The sequence below is a fragment of the Tachyglossus aculeatus genome, chromosome 7 (assembly GCF_015852505.1).
Source record: "Tachyglossus aculeatus isolate mTacAcu1 chromosome 7, mTacAcu1.pri, whole genome shotgun sequence".
NCBI lineage: Eukaryota > Metazoa > Chordata > Mammalia > Monotremata > Tachyglossidae > Tachyglossus > Tachyglossus aculeatus.
In genome coordinates, this window is record NC_052072.1 from 50,603,615 (window position 1) to 50,620,849 (window position 17,235).

General features: G+C 43.1%; 1 protein-coding gene and 2 non-coding genes across 3 annotated transcripts in view; 2 read left to right on the forward strand and 1 right to left on the reverse strand.

Moving 5' to 3' along the window:
- LOC119930703 (aryl hydrocarbon receptor-like) overlaps window positions 1-17,235 on the reverse strand; it is a 155,571-nt gene that overhangs the window by 115,339 nt on the left and 22,997 nt on the right. The window lies entirely within an intron of this gene.
- Window positions 4,183-4,320, forward strand: LOC119931267. The gene has a single exon (XR_005452116.1). It is a non-coding gene; the product is annotated as a small nucleolar RNA SNORA7 (small nucleolar RNA).
- LOC119931038 lies at window positions 9,570-9,707 on the forward strand. Its single transcript, XR_005451907.1, has one exon. It is a non-coding gene; the product is annotated as a small nucleolar RNA SNORA7 (small nucleolar RNA).

Sequence of the window (17,235 nt, forward strand, 5' to 3'; positions counted from 1 at the left end):
AAGCTAAAGAAAGCTTTTGGCAACTTGACACATTTTTCTGCAGGAAGAAAAAGGAAAAAATATACTGTTGCTCTAGTGGTCTCAAAATATCATCAGTCAGAAGGTATTACCCCAAGCATCATCTGGCAATTACGCCGTGACAGCTGTTCTTCATAAAACATGCTAATATGAAAATAATGGTTCCAAAATTATTTGGAAATTGCTTCCAACCTGCCTAAACATCTAAAGGGGCTCCTTTCAACCGCCCAAAAGTCAGACTTTTCATATGTGATATGAGGTCTGGATGAGGGCTCAGTGGGATAGACTCCTTTTCCCTCCTTCTTCCCAATAACCATTTGGAGCAAATTGGTAAAATGAATCGCCAGTCTGCCGCTAACTTATTGTGTTGCTGTAAATACATTGCTTTGTTTCATTTCAGTTCACAGTTGCACTTGCCTTCTGTGTTAAAGGGGAGAATCAATATGGGGTGGTAAAATAACAGATGACTAGCCCCTGAAAGATATAAGGCAGCGTGGCTCAGTGGAAAGAGCCCGGGCTTTGGAGTCGGAGGTCATGGGTTCGAATCCTGACTCCACCACATGTCTGCTGTGTGACCTTGGGCAAGTCACTTAACTTCTATGTGCCTCAGTTACCTCATCTGTAAAATGGGGATGAAGACTGTGAGCCCCATGTGGGACAACCTGATCACCTTGTATCCCTCCCCCCAGTGCTTAGAACAGTGCTTTGTACATAGTAAGCACTTAACAAATGCCATAATTATTATTATTATTATTATTATAAGGAGAGAGAGAGAGAGAGAATTTGTTAAATGCTTACAATGTGCCAGGCACTGTACTAAGTGTTGGGGTGGATACAAGCAAATCAGGTTGGATCCAGTCCCTGTCCCACATGGGGCTCACAATCTCGATCCTTATTTTACAGATGAGGTAACTGAGGCCCACAGAAGTTGAGTGACTTGCCCAAGGTCATATAGCAGACACGTGGCAGAGCCCATTTCTATCCACTACATATGCTGTTTCAGTCAGAAGGACCTGTATTCTAAACCCAGCTCCTCCAATACTCTGCTGTGTGACCTTGGGCAAATCACTTTACTTCTCTGTGCCTCAGTTACCTCATCTGTAAAATGGGGATTAACACTGAAAGCCCCATAAGGGCCATGGACTGTGTCCAACCCAATTAGCTTGTATCTACCTCAATGCTTAGTACACTGCCTGGCACATAGTAACTCTGTTTATTTATTTATTACTCTATTTATTTATTTAGTACTCTGTTTATTTATTTATTTATTTTACTTGTACATATCTATTCTATTTATTTTATTTTGTTAGTATGTTTGGTTTTGTTCTCTGTCTCCCCCTCTTAGACTGTGAGCCCACTGTTGGGTAGGGACTGTCTCTATATGTTGCCAATTTGTACTTCCCAAGCGCTTAGTACAGTGTTCTGCACATAGTAAGCGCTCAATAAATACGATTGATGATGATGAAGTGCTTAAGAAATGACATTAAAAAAAAATCAAGAAAAAATAAAAAAACTAATTCTGGTTTTCCTGATGTATTTGCCCAAGCAGAAGGCATTGTTGCACACAGGATGGCCTAGTGGAAAGAGCATAGTTCTGGAAGTGGAGACCACCGCTTCTAGTCATATTAGATACTAAAATTGAAACTACTTTTTTCATAACTAAAAAATAAACAATATCTCTGGCAGCCTTATTACCATAAGGGTTGGGTTCTTGGCATGCCAGTGTAGATCCCTCTGGCAGGTAAGACAGCAGTGTGATTCATAAGTGCGTGATAGCCAATTCTTTGCAGGATTAATCATACGAATTAAGAGTAATTTGACCCTTTGCTGGGTGATGTATGTTTGCTTGTTGTCACTAACTCTCTACGCCTGGTTAACACTTTGATTTTTAATAGAGATGACTGCTTCTTAAAAAATTACATCTATTTGTGAATAGCTAGCATGTGTCTGTCCTGGGTGGTCTGCCTGAGTTAGATAATCAAAAGAATTATCCTGTATCACATTGCTGGAATGGACTTTCCCAAACACTTTTACAGTACTTACAATAGTGCTCTGCACATAGTAAGCGCTCAGTAAATACTATTCAATCATATTTATTGAGCGTTTACTGTGTGCAGAGTACTGTACTAAGCGCTTGGGAAGTACAAGTTGGCAACATATAGAGCCGGTCCCTATCCAACAGTGGACTCACAGTCTAGACGGGGGAGACAGAGAACAAAACAAAACATATTAACAAAATAAAATAAATAGAATAAATATCTACAAATAAAAGAGAGTAATAAATACATGCAAACATATATACATATATACAGGTGCTGTTGTCTGTGAAGAAGCGGGAACGGCGGCCAGTTTTGACCTTGGATGGGTCCCTCGGTTGGGTTCGTGAGGGAAATACGCTTTGATGATGATGATGACGATGGCATTTACTAGGCGCTTACTAAGTGCAAAGCACTGTTCTAAGCGCTGGGGAGGTTACAAGGTGATCAGGTTGTCCCTCAAGGGGCTCACAGTCAATCCTCATTTTACAGATGAGGGAACTGAGGCTCAGAGAAGTTGACTATCTCCAGACAGGACAAAAGAACTCAGGCATTCCCCATCAAACTACCAGCCAGAACTGGGCTTGCCTAACATTAAACATTATCAGCTTGTGTGAACCCATAAACTAAATCCATTACTGATACGTATTGGGTGCTCACTACATGCAGAACACTGTAACAAGCAATTGGGAAAGTACAATTCCACAGAGCTGGTAGGCATGATCCCTGCACACAAGGAGCTTACATTCTACAGGGCGAGACCGACATAAAAATAGATTAGGGATAGGGGAGATAGTCGAGCATGAGGATGTTTTTTAAATAAGTATCGTGGGACTAAGGTGAGTATCCAAGTGCATAGGTGACACAGAGGGAAGAGTGGATAAGGGAGATGAAAGGCTTAGTCTGGGAAGGCCTCTTGGAGGAGATGTGATTTTAGGAAAGATGGGAATGGTGGACTGTCCGACATGAAGTTAGGGGGAGTTCCAGGGAAAAGGGAAAATGTGGGCAAGGAGTCAGTGATGACAGAGACACGATCAAAGAACAGAGAGTAAGTTAACTTCCCTTCTTCATCCCCCACAAATGTACTGACTTTTTTACAAGGTCAAAAATAAATAAAAATCACACCTCCCTTCAAGTGCTTCGGTAATTTGGGCAATCTCAACAATAAAAATCAAAACCAACAAATATAAAGTCCCAAAGAAGCAACCCACCAACCAACTCTCTCTGGATTGAAGCATATGAAACCAAAGCCAAAACACATCTATATTTTGAGTGTGGGGTCTCTGCTTGAAAAGCCAACAAGAGAACCAGAAATAGCGAGGGAGAAGAAGGTGTGTGAATGAATTGTAGGTGGGAAGAAAGGTTAGAGAGGGAAAGAGAGAGCATGGAAGCAGGTGAGAACACAACGTGGTCCTCAAAGTAGTATCCATGACACGAGCCCTCTCTGACACAGATATGCCTCATCGTTCCCTTCTTTTCCTTGGCTGCTGTAACAACAGGGACATGCGGAATCCTCATTCAAGCTTAGATGCCCGTCCATTCTTCAAAAAAGAGGCTCCTCACACCACAACTCTGATGGTCATCTACTGTACTTTCAATTCACTCATTCTGGGTGGATGGGGCCAGTGCCCTGCTTCAAAAACTTCTTCAGTCATTCAGTGTCTTCTTGAGAACTCACAGTTTAAAGAAATGTTTTAAATGAACGGAAAGACATCTTTTTTCTAAAAAGCCCTGGAAAGTTTCTCCTTTAGCCGGAGCTAATCCTAAAGTAACACTAACAAAAGGGGTCCACTCAGATTAATTTACAGTTATGCTGGCTCTGAACCACTGCCTATATCTAGATGGATTGACAGGGAAACATAGACTGTTACGAAAGGGGTCTTCTTCACTTGGATGATTTCACAAAAAACAATGAATTTTATTTCAAAAATCAGGACTGGAACTCAAATGAGAGAAAAGATTAAATAGAAGGCGGGTAAACTCCCTTAGGAGTTTCTCCAAAATAAAAAAAGGGAGAGAAGCACAGGAATTATAGCAGTAATGGCGACAATTTCTTCCCCCGCTGAGCGGTTTTTGTGTTGAAGTGAAAACTCCAAGGTGTCTAGCCTTAAGTGGGAGCAGCAGTACTCCCCTCTAAGGGTTGCACCTGGAGAGTTTCCAGTACTCTACCAGTTTCGGCTACGGGAGGGAGAGTCAAGCAGAGGCCTGTCCATTCCATTCCTAGCTTGGGCAGTGGCTAGCGAGTGGAAGGCAATCTGCTACAAGTCAAAACTCACCCACGCTGGGCAGCAGCGGCACGGGAGAGAGTCGAGGGAGGAGACTCGAGTTTACTGAGCAGAAGGTGGCAATTGTAAAACGTTTTCGTATTTTTACCAAGAAAACTCTATGGATCCACTACCAGAACGATTGCAGATGGACATCTGGGCGTTCTGGGAGAGATGTGTTCATGGTGTCGCTACGGGTGGGAAATAACTGATGGCATAAGCCAAGACAAACAGCAGTGCAGCTGGGAAGAGGAACTGCTCTTTCCACCAGCTGTGTCTCCACCAGCAGAAGCCCAGTAAGAAGCCATCCTAGAAGTCTGAAATTCACCGTGTTGGTGACGGTGGCAAATATGGGCCGCTCTCTCACGTATCTCAACTGCTACTGCTCTGGTCCCTCAGCTTTGACAAATACTCCCCTGCCTGGGAGCCAGCTGGGTGAAGGGCACTGATGCTCCAGAGATAGTTTGCTTTGAAGATGGAAAACCCCTGACATGGGCAGTCACGAATAAAAGATGCTGAACTTCTGTCTCACCCTCTCGACTGTACGCTCGTTGTGCGCTGGGAACATGTCTACCAACTCTATTATACCGTACTTGTCCAAGTCCTTAGTACAGTGCTCTGCACACAGTAAGTGGTCAGTAAATACAATTGATTGATAAAACTAAACAAGCTTGTAGAACTTTAGAAGTCTATCCGTCTTACATCAGCAGCACTGAGGCATGTTCTTTACCTACAAGGGACTTATGGTTATCAAATCAATTAATCAATCAATGGTATTTATTGAGCACTTTCTGTGTGGAGAGCACTATACTAAACCCTTGGGAGAACACCAGACAGCAGAATTAGAAGGCCTGTTCCCTGCCCATAACGAGCTTACAGTCTAGGGGAGCATCAAGTGAGCTAGCTGCCCTCTCCTTGTATTAATCGTATTCACTTGTATTTACTGAGTGCTTACGGTATGCGAAGTACTGAATTAAGTGCTTGGGAAAATATAACAATGAAGAGACACATTCCCTGCCCACAATGAGCTTACAGTCTAGAGGGGGACTATTAAAAGATACTGCTGCTGAAAGGGAGACAGCATTATGGCCCACATAAATATGTACATCTCTCCTCCCCTAGGTATTTTTTTAAATCATATTTATTAAGTGCTTGCTATGTGCCAGGCACCAAACTAAATGCTGGGGTAGATAAAAGATAATCAGGTTGATCACAGTTCATGTACCACATGGGGCTCACACTTTACAGTTTACAGATGAGGTAACAGAGGCCCAGAGAAGTTAAGGTCATACAGCAGACAAGTGGCGGAGCCAGGATTAGAACCCAGGTCCTTTGATTCCCAGCCCTGTGCCCTTTCCACTAGGCCTCAGTGTTTCTCCTACTGTATCAATGCAGTGAAAATATACATCCCCATTCCAGCCTGGAATTCCTTCCCCCTATATCTCCAACACACCACCACTCTTCCTGCCCTGAAAGTCCTCCTTAAATCACAACTCTTAGGGGCTTTCCCTGCCCATGCTCTCCTCCACCCTCTCCTCTCAATTACGCACCCCGATCTGTTCCCTTTAAACCGCTTGATATACACCCCACCCTCAGCCCCACACTGGGTAATTTATTTTAATGTCCGCCTCCTCCTCTAGAATATAAACTCCATCTGGGCAGGGATCATGTCTACCAACTTTATTGTATTGTGTTTTTCCCCAAGCACTCAGTTCAGTGTTCTGCACGCAGTAATTGGTCAATAAATATCACTGATTGATTAATGGTAGTTTTTTGGAAAATCAACATCCAACTTCAGAAGAGGCTGGGGAGAAAGTTGGCCCAAGGAAGAGATGGGAGAAGCAATCAGTTTGGGGGTTGGTGAAGTTAGGGGGGGATTCAAGGTGATACCCAGACCCTCTCCTGACAGTCCGAAAGTAAGGAGTGTTGGGGAAAGGCTGGGAGAATCAGGCATCCCAGGACCTTATGCCATTAGCACTCTTGCCTCTCCTCCCTAAACTCCCTGGGGCCTCCTTCTTTCCATCAATCAACGGTGTTTATAGTGTGTTTGCTGTGTGCAGAGCACTGTACAAAGTGCTAGGGAGAGTACAGTACAACAGAGCCGGTAGACACGTGCCCTGCCCACAACATGCTTACAGTCTAAAGCGGGAGATGGGCATTAATATAAAGGAATAATTTATAGCTAGGTACATAAACGCTAGGGGGTTGAGGATGGGGTGAAAACCACCCTGTCTGGCCATCACTCCAGCTAACCCCTTCCTCAGTGGCCCTTAATAATAATAATAATGATGGCATTTGTTAAGCGCTTACTATGTGCAGAGCACTGTTCTAAGCACTGGGGAGGATACCAGGTGATCAGGTTGTCCCACGTGGGGCTCACAGTCTTAATCCCCATTTTACAGATGAGGTCACTGAGGTCATTGAAGTGACTTGCCCAAGGTCACACAGCAGACATGTGGCAGAGTAGGGATTCGAACCCATGACCTCTGACTCCAAAGCTCGTGCTCTTTCCACTGAGCCACGCTGCTTCTCTGCTTAACCCCAACAGGACTTTCACTTCTTCCACTCCCCCATCCCACCACACACTGCCTCTGTCATCCGATAAGGCCCTTCACCTAATTACACTGTGGCTAGTTTCTTAGTTCCTTGAGGCCACAATCATGTCTGTTCAAGTCCATTGTGGATGCTCTCAATCTGATTATATATGAATGAAATATTTTAAGAATATGAAAAACATCCCAAAAGAAAACTGCTTCCACAAAAATCACCTGGTCATTACATCTATATCTATATAGATATAGATCTCTCCAGACTTCAATTTATACTTCACGCTGCTGCCCGGATCATCTTTGTGCAGAAACGCTCTGGGCATGTTACTCCCCTCCTCAAAAATCTACAGTGGCCAGCAGTCAACCTACGCATCAGGCAAAAACTCCTCACTCTCGGCTTCAAGGCTGTCCATCCCCTCGCCCCCTCCTACCTCACCTCCCTTCTCTCCTTCTCCAGCCCAGCCCGCACCCTCCGCTCCTCTGCCGCTAACCTCCTCACTGTGCCTCGTTCTCTCCTGTCCCGCCGTCGACCCCCGGCCCACGTCCTCCCCATGGCCTGGAATGCACTCCCTCCGTCCATCCGCCAAGCTAGCTCTCTTCCTCCCTTCAAAGCCCTAGTGAGAGCTCACCTCCTCCAGGAGGCCTTCCCAGACTGAGCCCCCTCCTTCCTCTCCCCCTCCCCATCCCCCCGCTCTACCTCCTTCCCCTCTCCACAGCACCTGTATATATGTTTGTACAGATTTATTACTGTATTTATTTTACTTGTACATATTCACTATTCTATTTATTTCATTTTGTTACTATGTTTTGTTTTGTTGTCTGTCTCCCCCTTCTAGACTGTGAGCCCACTGTTGGGTAGGGACCGTCTCTATATGTTGCCAACTTGTACTTCCCAAGTGCTTAGTACAGTGCTCTGCACACAGTAAGTGCTTAATAAGTACGACTGAATGAATGAATGAATATATATAGTATATATATATATATATTCTTTTCCTCCAAGAGCATAAGACCACTTGCAGGTGCTAATTCTGCAAACAAGGAAGCTGTTTTTCTTCTGCACTTTAATGGCATGGAAGTAAAAATGAGCAAGAGCTAAGTGATTTGCTCAAGGTCATGCAAAAGCAGGGCTAGGGACAAGAACCAAGTTGTTTGACTCCCAGATAACAGCTCTATAGAGCATATCAAGCTTCCTCTTCCCCAAAGCCCTCTCCAACCATATTGGAAAAACAACTACAGGAATCGGGTGCTGATATAAACGAGGTAGTGAGTCCCAGCCCAAAACGGTGAAATATAAGAAGAAATGGGTGGAGAAGTTATAAAAGGAAGGAGGAAATAAGCAATCGACAAAGAGGTAGAAAGTGGGAAAAGGGGAAAGAATCAGCTTAAGGCTCCATATCTATTAGCTATGCTTTTTTTCTTGATATAACAATTAAAAGGCTTGAAATAACTGTTGCCATATGTGTCTAAATACTACATACTAGCAAATTAAGCAGGCACAGTGTTTTGCTAGTCAGGTTTGAAAAAGAAATAAGATAATAAATAATAATGATAACAATAATAAATAATAATAATATTTGTTAAGCACTGTGTTCCAAACACTGCATTAAGTGCTGGGGTAGTAGATACAAGATAATCAGGTAGGACTCAGTTCCTGTCCAAATGGAGGAAGGACAACAGGCACTGAATCCCCATTTTCAGATAAAGAATTTGAGGCACAGAGAAGGTAAGTGACTTGCCTCGGGTCACAAGCCGACAAGTAGCAAAATCAGGATTAGAACTCAGGTCCTCTGACTCCTAGGCCTACGCTCTTTCTACTAAGCCATGGTGCTCGTCATTAATATTTTTTTAAATGATTAGGTAAGAGACAAATGTTAGCCCAACTCTTGGTTGGATAACATGGCCGCCGGTGTTTCAGGATCTATCTGGAAGAGCATGTAAAATGTTAGCTTAAGATACAAATGAACAACATGGGTTTAAAAATGTAATTTGTACAGTACTCAATTCAATGTGGTAACACCTAAGGCAGAAAAGGCAGTGGCTACGGTAGCCATTGCTGTGATTATGGGTGTGCCGTGGACTCTGACTCACAAGGAGTCTGAAATCGTGCTTCTCTAGCCACAGCTCCCTACTGACTTTTGTTTGGATTTTCTGGATTGTGAATTTGTTCTTGTCTTTTAGGCTGTTTAATATCTCATTTTTCCCGATGTGTCTGTCTCCAGTCTTCAACCCCACCTATATTCATAGATCGAGAGCCCCTCGAGGAACAGAGTCCACGTCTAATTCTCACTTGTGTACTCTTTCCAAGAGCTTAGTACAGTGCTCTGCACACGGTGCTTAATAAATACCATTACCAATACTACAAAAAGAAATCTACAAATTCTTTCCACACGTACAACTGATGCTACTTAGACCAAAGCACTTAAATCTCTCCATTTAACCCAAACCAATCTGGAATATCATCTGGATAGCTTGGAACTTTTAAAACGGGAAAGCAAAAGCCTCTTTAAATCCACCAAACTGAATGGATTTTTACATTCCAGCGGTGTTCAACGTTACACAAGAAATGGATGGGGTCTACTATCGTAAAAAATGGATAAACCCCAATCCAGTTACTCAACATGCAGATCAAATCCCTCTGACTTAGACCGTGAGCCTCATTTAAGACAAGGACTGTATTCAAACTGATTATCTTGTATCTACTACCCCTCTCGGGGTCGCACCTGGAGAGTTTCGAATACTCTACCAGTTTTGGCTAATGGAGGGAGAGTCAAGAAGAGGCCTAACCATTCCATTCCTAGCTTGGGCAGTGGCTAGTGAGTGGAAGGAAATCTGCTACAAGTCAAAATTCACCCGTGCCGGGCAGCAGTAGCATGGGAGAGAGTCGAAGGCAGAGACTCAAATTTACTGCACGGAAAGAGGCAGTGGTAAACCACTTCTGCATTTTTACCAAGAAACCTGTACGGATACACTACCAGAACAACTGCAGATGGAGAGCAGGGCGTTCTGGAAGAGAAATGACTTGACGGCATGAGCCAAGACAAGACATCCCAGCACTTAGAATAGTGTTTGACACATTGTAAGTGCTTAACAAATACCATTTTTTTTAAAAAAAGCCCACAGGACCATGAATCTATGGAAGGAACAGACTGTAGTGTCCCCCATGGTATCTTATTCCTGATAATCATTTTTCTGCTGGGGCTGGAGGTGCAACAAGCAGGTATGTTCTTAGGTGCTTAGAGTGATTTTCTGTACAAAACAGTAACAGTTGAAGAGACCACAGAAAAGTGCCAACGTTGTACTGCAGAAACATAGATAAGCAAGCATAAAACACAGCTGTCCAAAGAAGGGGTTTCCTTACAAAGATACAAAACTCGATAATCTCGTCTTTGGTAAAACCACAGAACTGCAGGGGCTTGAAAAAAAATGGTCCTTCAACAGAAACTGTCCATTTCCATTCATTCATTAATTCATTCAATCGTTTTTATTGAGCGCTTACTGTGTGCAGAGCACTGTACTAAGCGCTTGGGAAGTACAAGTTGGCAACATAATTTATTTATGATTTATTTCCACCTAAATTAAGTATATTTAGATCCAAAGTAAAAGGATTTCCAGAAAACATAATCAGAAACACGAATTAGGAGCCAGACAAAGAGGCAATCATTATGCAAAGTCAGTGTTAGAAATTTTGAAGACAGCCTGCTAACCAAGTTATCTCTTGAGCTACTCACAAACTGAACTAAGCACGTGCAAACATATTTTCTGGCTAGCTCCACTCGCTCTGAAGGGCAAGACGGGGTGAACCCCTGGAAAAGTGCGGGCTGCGGAGTCAAAGGACCTAGGTTCTGATTCCAGTTCTGCCACCTGTTTGCTGTGTGACTTGGGGCAAGTCACTTTACTTCTCTGAACCTCAGTTGCCTCATCAGTAAAATGGAGATTACGCCTTTGGGCTCCATCTGCAACATGGACTGTGTCCAACCTGCTTTGCTTGCATTTACCCTAGCGCTTAGGACAGTGCCTGGCACATAGAAAGCGCTCAACAGAATACCATAAAAAAAGGCCCAGAGTCTGGGTCCCGAGAACACCAAGGAAGCAGCAATAGGGCTTTGGCTCTGCCGCTAATCTACACACCTGGACACCCGACAGATGAATTACACCAAGAAGGCACATCTTCCTCCTCTGTGCAGCAGAGGGGAAGCAGAATGGACTAACAGAAAGAGCACAGGCCTGGGAGTGAAAGGACCTGGGTTCCAATCCTCACTCTGCCAGTGGCCTGCTGGGTGAACTTGGGTGAGTCACTAAACTTCTCTGGGCTTCAGTTTCCTCAACTGTAAAATGGGAATTCAATACCTGTTCTCCCTCCTACTTAGACTGTGAACCCTATGTGGGACAGGGACTCCATCTGAACTGATAATTATGTATCTAGAACAGTGCTTGACACTTAGTAAGCGCAAAGTACCACTATTATTAGTATTATTATTGATGCCTTTTACATCAGAAAGAGCTGATATGCACTTAATATTACATAGCACCCTCTCAAACAAGGATAGTCTGATGTGCCCACTGATTTATAAACCAGGCTACTAAAACAGCCCAGTCACCAGGGTGAAATTCAACATAGCCAGTAGTGATCTGGCAACCATAAAATTTGGGTCCGGCCGACCCAGGACAATGCAATCGTGTTTCGGTTTAACTGTTTCCATTGTGACAAGCCCCATTCTGAAAAATCCTTTCCTATGACACCAGAAGAACTTCTGAATTGATGTGGTTTGTAAAGTGATCAGCAAGAAGAATGGATTTCCTTCTCAAAGGAACAAAACAAAGTGGTCAGCAGATCCATATTTAGCTTTCACATTTAAATACGGATTTTGAGTTTCTGGTGCACTTCCTCCTTCAGAAGGCTTTTGTTCACAGCATCCTTATTAATAACAACTTCCCCCATACCTTTGTCATTTTGTTGGAGGAGGGGGAAAAAACCCTCTAAGTACCCATTCAGTGCCCTTCAAAAATGAGAGGAGTTGGCCAGATGAAGGAGAAAAATCACAGAGCTGGTTATATGCACTCATTCAATTGCTTTTATTGAGTGCTTACTCTGTGAAGAGCACTGTACTAAGCCTTTTGAAGAGAACAATATAACGATAAACAGACATTCCCTGCCCACAACGAACTTACAGTCTAAGGATGAGCTTATGGTCTATGTGTATGCCCATTTCCTTTCCTTTACTCTTCAAAACTCTTTCCTCTTCTCCCCTTGAAAGTCTTGGTCAGGGAGTGGGACACAATGTGGCCAAGTGATGGTGAGAAACCCGGGGCTTCAGTCCCCGAAGCAGTGGGGACACTGTTCCTGGCTCAGGAGAAACACTGGGATGGATTCTGAATAGTCCAGTTCACAATCAATCAATCGCATTTATTGAGCACTTACTGTGTGCAGAGCACTGTAATAAGCACTTGGGAAGTACAAGTTGGCAACATATAGAGACAGTCCCTACCCAACAGTGGGCTCACAGTCTAAAAGGGGGAGACAGAGAACAAAACCAAACATACTAACAGTGTGCTCATCGTGGACTGGGAACATTTCTACTAACTCTGTTATACTGTACTCTCCCAAGCACTTAGTACAGTGCTCTGCACATAGAAATCTCCCCAATAAATATGACCGGCTGATTGACTGACTGAAAGAACCAAGCCTGCCAGACATGACGGTGCTCAAGGGGAGGGGCAGCAGGTTGTCCAAGGGAATTAAGTTGGAGAAATTAAGGGAATGACGTGACTCACAAGGAGTCCCTAGCAAAAGAGCACTCTAAATCACTGATTTTGCACCTGAATGGCTGACTCGGCATCAAATACTGTAAATACTGAGGTGTGTACATGGAAGGTTTACAAAAATACAAAGATAAAAAGAATACATTTTTTTAAATCACTAAATATGAAACCATGGCCAGGTATATCAGGCTTATTAGACTGTAATATAGACTGTAAGCTTTTTGTGGGCAGGGAACGTGATTACCAACTCTGTTGTACTTTACTCTCCCCAAGCTCTGCCCACACTAATCACTGTCTGAATACTATTGCTTGATTAATCGATTATACTAGGGAGTGGGATGAACTCCCTGGTAAGTGCAGGTTACTGGAACTGTATGCTTGCTTTCTAGGATGCTGATTTTGCTGTACAATGTTAGGTAGTCAGCAAAGCATCACCAGAGCATCAAAAAACAAAACAAAAAGTGTGCCAACTTAACAGAAAGTACTATTAATAGCCACAGACGTTATGACTGGGAATGAAGATGAAAACATTACAGATTACCAACTCTCTTGTATTGTGCAATGCTCTGTGCACAGTAGGTGTTCAGTAAATACTGCTGATTGATTGATAGGTTAGTGAACACAGAAACCAAATCAGCTTTGGCTACGAGTGCACTTGGAACAAGTCTAGCGTAAGATTAACAAGTTGCAATTCCTAAATATCAAAATGATCAGTACAAAATTCAAATGATAGATCCCTGCTGCATTTAGGAATGCTTTCCCCTTTTCCCACTAACACAACACCTCACAAGCAGTGAACTCTCTTAAGAGTACCTTCATTCATTCAATCATTCAATCATGCTTTTTTGAGTGCTTACTGTGTGCAAAGCACTGTACCTCTATTGGAATTTAAAAGAAACTACCATTGAGGTCTAGGGCAGGGGCTGGAATACCTTACTGAAAAATGTATGTGAGGGCAACATTAAAGAACCCAAACACTGCTTGTATACAACTCCAAATTCTCCCTTGGCACTGAACAGTTCATGAAAGACACCAGAAGAACAAGGTTTCTACCAAGCATAATAATAGTAATAATTGTGATGGCATTTGTTAAGTGCTTACTATGTGCCAAGCACTGTTCTAAGCACTGGGGGAGATACAAGGTAATCAGGTTGTCCCACATGGGGCTCACAGTCTTAATCCCCATTTTACATATGAGGTAACAAGCACAGAGAAGTGAAGTGACTTACCCAAAGTCACATAGCTAGCAAGTGGTGGAGCTGGGATTAGAACCCATGACCTCTAACTCCTAAACCTGTGCTCTTTCCACTGAGCCACACTGCTTCTATGGTAAGTAAGCATGATTTGCTTACTCTCAAATGAGGCCATGGCTATTTATATCAGAGTGCAGCACAATGTTGTTGAGAAGAGACTGACACATCCTAGAAAATGGCAGGAATTTGAACCCTGTCAATAAATGATCAGACAAATGACTGCTTGCATGCCTCATCTGCTTTTATCTTGTGGCATTAGGAATAGGCCTGTTAAGGAGTGGGGTCATTTTGACGCAGCAAGTTTGGAAGTGTGTCCAGAGACATTGGTCTTTGTAGGAGGAGGGATTCAATCCAGATGGTTCGATGTGCTCTGACCCTGAATCATCATCATCATCAATCGCATTTATTGAGCGCTTACTATGTGCACAGCACTGTACTAAGCGCTTGGGAAGTACAAATTGGCAACATATAGAGACAGTCCCTACCCAACAGTGGGCTCACATTCCCTTCACCTGCTATTTCCCTACCCAATCGTGGCTGTAGAGAAGTCATCCAAGGGGGCCTTGAACCTCTTCTGACAATACTGGAGATCAACAAATTTGATCCTCTGTACATGAGCTGTAGATCACAGGAGTAGAGTTGACAGCCAGTTATGTCTAAGATGGGTACCTCTGCTAACCAAACCCAGTATGATCTGAGGGAGGGAGCAGCATTTTTTTAATGGCATTTGTTAAGTGCTTACTATGTGCCAGGCATTCTTCTAAGCACGGTAAGCAATGAAGCACCTTTGGCAGGGTCCTAAGACACATAGAAGGACCAAGCCTTAATTCCAACTAACTTCTAACACTCTGAGTCATACTGACCCATCAGCCACCTCTAGTACTTACGTGCATTTTTTAAAATGGTTATTATGTGCCAAGCACTGTACTAAGCATTGGAGTGAATATAAGGTAATCGCCGTGATCAGGGAACGTGCCTACCAAGTCTGTTGTATTGGACTCTCCCACATAGCAAGAGCTCAATAAATAAATAACATTGCTTGATAATGAGGCTGGACACAGTCCTTGTCCCACATGGGGCTCACAGTCTAAGCAGGAGGGACTAGGATTTAATCTCCATTTTACAAATGAGGTAGGCGAGGCTCAGGGAATTGAAGCCACTTGCCCATCATCACACAGTAGACAAGTAGCAGGGCTGGGATTAAAACCCAGGTCCTTTATCTCCCAAGCCTGTGCTTTTTCCATGCTGCTACCCATTATCTGTTCTATTAGACAGCATTTTATATATATATGTATATTTCATAGTATAGTGAATTATTAATTTTGATTCTTCTATTAAATATGTATATGTCTGTCTCCCATTAGAAAGTAAGCTACTTGTGGGCAGAGAATGGGTCTTGTGCTACTAAATGCCTAGAGGACTTAGAATAGTTCATCGCACACAATTAGATTGTGAACCCTCTGACGGATTTGGACCATGCCTATTTCCTACCTGTGAATATGCTCTCTGTACTTAGTACAGTGTTCTGCTCACAGTAAGCATTTAATAAATACTATTACTACTACAGTGAATGCTTAATTACTACTACTATTGTTGCAATTACTACAGCTGCTGCTGCTACTTCTACATGGCCTAGTGGAGAGTGCATGGGCTTGGGAATCAGAAAACCTGGATTCTACTCCTGACTCTGCTATTTGTCTGCTATGTGACCTTGGGCAAGTCAATCCACTTCTCTGTGCCTCAGTTACCTCATTTGTAAAAAGAGATTAAGACTGTGAGCCCCATTTGGGATAGGGACTGTGTCCAACCTGATTTTCTTGTATCCACAGCAGCGCTTAGTATTGTGCCTGGCAAATTGTAATGCTTAACAAATACTGATATCATTATTACCCTGCTTGGGAAGAGCAAAGGGCCCCTCCTTGGAAGAAGCAGCCCCTCCGTACACTCTTCCAGGGTTTGACATGATACACTTACCTTGCTAAAGTAACATCATCACCATTAGACACCCCCCACCAGCCCCACCAGAACTCAAATTCAAATATAAACTGTGGTGTGGTGAAATTCCCAAGCCAGATGAAGCAGAAGTTTCAATCCATCATTAAAAAAGAAATAAAGAAGCTGAGCAATTGAAACAGTTTTCAGTCTTAAATTATTATTTAAGAGAAGCAGCATAGCTCAGTGGAAAGAGCCCGGGCTTTGGAGTCAGAGGTCATGGGTTCAAATCACGACTCCGCCAATTGTCAGCTGTGTGACTTTGGGCAAGCCACTTAACTTCTCTGGGCCTCAGTTACCTCATCTGTAAAATGGGGATTAAGGCTGTGAGCCCCCCGTGGGACAACCTGATCACCTTGTAACCTCCCCAGCACTTAGAACAGTGCTTTGCACATAGTATGCGCTTAATAAATGCCATTATTATTATTATTATTAAATCTCTCTCCCCACTGTGAAATTTTCTTAGGTCATTAATTCTGCACACATCAAAAATAGGGGAGAGTGTTTGGTAGCAAAACATCAGACTGCTGCTACGTAATTATCTGTAGGATTTGGAATTAGGTTGATTAGGTGTACGTCCAGTCTCCTGCTTCCATTTAGCAGGGAATATCTTAATAAAGAAGGGGGTGTTGGGGATTACATGCACTTTATATGATTGATTGATATATCAACCACGCAAAATATCAACCTAGCTTCCAGGGCGATGAAAAGCTGCTTCAAGAAGTGGCTTGGCATGACTAGGCTCAAGGGTTCTTGATATGTTGATGATGATAAGGATATTGAGCATACTTTTTTCATCCGTACATGAATGACAAGAATTAAATGGCTCCCCAATAGAACATATTCTTCCTATCAGAGCTGGAGGGAAGCAATGCCTTCTATTAGGGAAGACTCGACATCATTTGACTCCACATCTATTATCCTTAGAGTGGGGATGGAGAGGCCAAGGTACAGAATGCAGACAATTACTCACGGCAGAAAAATGAAGCCAAGCAGGACTAAGGTGATCTGTACTTGCTACTAAAAGATATCCCCAGATGATGATTCAAATGCAAAGCACATTTCTCTCCATTCTTGTAAAATTCCTGAAGCAAATTAAAATTTGTCCTAGAAAAAGTTTCTTTCATCACTTCAGGTTTCCAAAGGCAAGAAAAAGAGGTGCCAAGAGCAATTGGCCTCATTAAGTTGTCATTAGAGTGAACAGAGCTATCAACATGGAGGATCATCATATGACCAGTCACTAGCAATTCATACCTCTATGACACACATACAGGTCTGTCTGCTCAGAGATGATCATACAAGTGATGACGGTGCTGCACACCAGCACAAAGACAAGAAACACGGTTTTCCCTGTCAACTAAAA